Source organism: Egretta garzetta, unplaced genomic scaffold (assembly GCF_000687185.1).
Source record: "Egretta garzetta isolate BGI_Z169 unplaced genomic scaffold, ASM68718v1 scaffold438, whole genome shotgun sequence".
Classification (NCBI taxonomy): Eukaryota; Metazoa; Chordata; class Aves; order Pelecaniformes; family Ardeidae; genus Egretta; species Egretta garzetta.
The window spans coordinates 9,449-13,632 of NW_009260406.1; positions in this window are offsets into that span (position 1 = coordinate 9,449).

Sequence of the window (4,184 nt, forward strand, 5' to 3'; positions counted from 1 at the left end):
CCCCGATCATGGACAGGCAAGGGGCTTTTTTGTGACAGAGGTGGCTTCCATAACAGTATTTCTATCATAGGAAATCGGCACCTGAGGGCAGTGCCCGAAGGCTTAGATCTTCTTTCAAAGTTACTGTCAAGAGAAGGCCCAGGGAACATACCCTAAAGAGGCTCATTGCTTTTCTTGCTTCTCCATGGACTCAGTGTGATGATGTCAGCATCCCTGTATTTCAGGGATTTCCTGTGGAGAATTGTCTTCTATTAACCTGCCTGGGGCTCTACAGTATGTGATAGGGCTGATGGTAGCTGAGTGCTTTCTTGACATGAATTGGGAGTTTCTAGAATCTGGTCATGGCAGAGTAACATCTGCATACCCCCATGGACTTATTTTTTGTGGGCAATCTGTCCTCCTTGAAGACCTGCAATAGCTCCAAGTTCCTTGAGAGCACTTAGAGACTCTAACAGCCTGGACCAACCTTATGTAGGACCTTCACCCACTGCCTCTGCCTGTGGGTCCAGGGGTTTCGTTTAAGCTCAGGCCCGGGCCTTCAATCCCTGCCTGATATGTGATGCAGTAACACTGGTCTGGCCACAGCCATGCCTTGCTCTGGACCCTGTTCATCTGGACTCAGATGCAGCCACTGTCTTTCTTGCTGTGTCCTGGACCTGTGTTGCCACTACAGACCTGCCTGGCTATCACTTGACAGCACCTGACCCTGCTTGCCCTCAAAGGCCTGATCGGGACGTGTACGTTGACTTCCTAGTAGGGCCTTAGACCTCCCTGATTCTCAGAAACAGGGCTCTGACCTGAAAACTTGTTTGACCCTGGTTGCCGCTCCGAGCCTCTTCTGCTCACCTCTGCAGTTTAACCTGGCAGCCAGCTAAACACCACACATCTGTTCGCTCACTCCCCACCTCGCCAGTGGCATAGGGGAGAGAATTGTGCATAGAAATAAAAAATAAATTTGTGTTTAGATATAGATATAGATACAGATATAGATATATAGATATAGATAGTTTAATGGGACAGAAATGGGAAGAACAATAATAATGATAGTAATAATAAAAATAAAGATGATGAATAATAAAGATAAGGAAGAAAATTAACTCTTTAAATCTTTCCCAGCTGGAACCAGGACAGTATCCACCCCTTATCCCATACCATCTGTCATGTCCAGGTCCCACACTCTCCAATACTTTCCAATTAATCAACACCACTTTCCCTGTCTTTTAATATACACACAGATATCATTCCCTCAGTCTATGGGCCATCCTTCTAAAACATCTGCTGAGTTCATGTTGTCCATAACTTTGGGCTCCATCTGTCATCACAGTCTTTCAGGGCAGAAGAGGTGTTGTGTGGTGTCGGATTGTTGCATGCTGAAGCCTGTTCTGGTTCCATCACTGCTGCAATTGATCCATTTAACCAAAGTTAATGCCTCATTAATCTGGACGATTGTTACTGTATTACCATTGATATCACATACAGCAATCATAAAAATGGCAACATACAGTGCTGTATGGCCATTAACAGCATATCATCCACGTCATGGGCTATTCTCACCCCAAATCAAATCACCTTGAGGTACATATCGGACTTCCCCGTCCTTCCACATCATCCACCAAGTGGAGCCAGGTCCTTGAGAAAAAGCAATTCCGCAAATGGTTTTGCCTTTGATTGAGGCAGAGTGTACCCCCCAGCACTTATTTTATGTCCCTTCTACAGGGACTTTATACCCCTCTATAGCACGTAAGAGTTTTGATTGGGCAGGGCCAGCCCAACTGCCCTCTCAGTGTAGCCCACCCATTGCTCTCAGGGCAGTCTTTAACAGTTCCATTTTTTCGCAGGCTGGTGCATGACAAGGGATGGGATAGACCCACTCAGTGCCGCGCTCTTTGGTCGAGATGTCTACGAGGTCATATTTGGAAATGAGTTCCGTTGTCTGACTCAATTCTTTCTGGAGTGCCATGTCACCATAGGACTTGTTTTTCAAGGCCCAGGACAGTGTTCCGGGTTGTCGTAGTTTAACCTGGCTGGCAACTCAGCACCACGCAGCCGCTCGCTCACTCCCCCCCCTCCCTCAGTGGGATGGGGGAGAGAATCGGGAAGAAAATAAAAGGTTAGAGCCGAGGGCTGAGATAAAGACAGTTTAATAAGAGAAAATAATAATAAGATGCCCAGCCTGTCCCGAGCCGCGATCACTCCCAGAGCACCGATCAGTCACCAAGCACCAATTACTCTCCCCGCAACCGACCGACCGACTAACCCCCCCCCGAGCATGACGTTATATGGTATGGAATAGCTCTTCGGACAGTTTGGGTTAGCTGTCCTAGCTGTGCTGTACTCCCAGCTTGTTATGCACCTGGCCGAGCAGGAGAAGCTCAAAAAGTCCTTGAATAGTCTGAGCACTACTTGGCAACAGCTGAAAACATCAGTGTGTTATCAACATTCTTCTGGTCCTAAATCCAAACCACAGCACTGTGCTAGCTACTATGAAGAAAAATAACTCTATCCCAGCTGAAAGTAGGACATATCAGTGCTGGTTTAGTAACAAATCCACAGCAGATCTCCCTGTATGCTGCTATGAAGACAACTAACTCCAACCCAACAAGACCCAGAACAGACTTCCAGGTCTTACATGAACTAAGGCTTATCAGTGGATCACAGACCCTGGGTCTTCTGGTAGACTGTATCTCCCTAGTATTCACTGGTCAGGTAAGTCAACAGGATGCAGGCAGCTCCCGAGGTTTATCTCAGGGTTTGTCTACACCTCCGAGCACAGCTGCTAAATGGGCCACCCAGTCATGTGCTCCCTGGTGACTCTGAAACATGAACGAGCTGGTCAGGGATGTGTAGCAGCCTTGGTTGTAGTGAAACTGTGATCTCCCAGATACCCAGGGACATAGGGAAGAGAGTAGCAGAGCACAGACCGTGGAGTTCAGGAAACAAGAACTTGACTTAATGAGGGCACTAGCAAGTTGGGGGCAGTGTCAGGGCCCTGAGAGCATCCATCAGCCTTCATGTCCCCTACCTGAATCACCTGGCGCCTGCAATAGGAAAGACAGGCCTACGAGGCGAGGAGGTGGAGTTGCTCTTTACGTAAAGGAGCAACTGGAATGTATAGAACTCCACTCAGGAGCAGATGAATAACAAGTTGAAAGCTTGTGGGAAAAAATTAAGGGGCAGACCAGCATGGGTGACACTGTAGTGGATATTTACTATAGACCACCCAGCCAGGAGGAGGAAGTAGACGGGACCTTCTACAGACAGCTAAAAGTAGCCTCGCAATTGCAGGCTCTGGTTCTCATGGGAGACTTCAACTATCCTGATATCAGCTGGAAGGACTGCATGGCAAGGTGCGCACAGTCCAAGGAGGCTCCTGCAGAACATCGATGATAACTTTTTGACCCAGGTGGTGGAGAAGCCAACAAGAAACAGAGCGCTACCGGACCTTGTGCTGGCAAATAAAGAAGAACTGGTTGAGGATGTGAAGGTAGGGGGCAGCCTTGGCTACAGTGACTACGAGATGGTGGAGTTCTGGATTCTGAGAGGTGGAAGCAGAACAACAAATAGGACTGCCACACTGGACTTCAGAAGAGCTAACTTTGGCCTCTTCAGGGACCTACTTGGAGGAATTCCATGGGCTAAGGCTCTTGAAGGTAGGGGAGTCCAAGAGAGCTGGCTGCTATTTAAGCAGCACTTCCTGCGTGCTCAGGACCGGTGCATCCCTGTGAGTAGGAAATCAAGTAAACGAGGCAAGAGGCCTGCATGGATGAGCAAGGAGCTTCTAGTGAAACTCAAAGAAAAGAGTAAGCTCTATGGAATGTGGAAAGAGGGTAAGCCACTTGGGAGGCATACAGGAATGCTGCCAGAGCATGTAGGGAAGCAACTAGAAAGGCCAAGGTTCACCTGGAACTCAGTTTGGCAAAGGACATCAAGGATAACAAGGGCTTCTTCAAGTATATCAGCAGCAAACATAAGACTAGGGGTAATGTGGGACCGCTGCTGAACAAAATGGGTGCCCTGGTGACAGAAGATACAGAGAAGGCGGAGCTACTGAATGCCTTCTTTGCTTCAGTCTTCACTGTCAAGGCTGGCCCTCAGGCTCCTCAGTCCTTGGAGGTAAGCAAGCAAGCTTGGAGAAAGGACAACTTTTCCTCGGTCGAGGTGGATCAGGTTAGGGATCTTTTAAG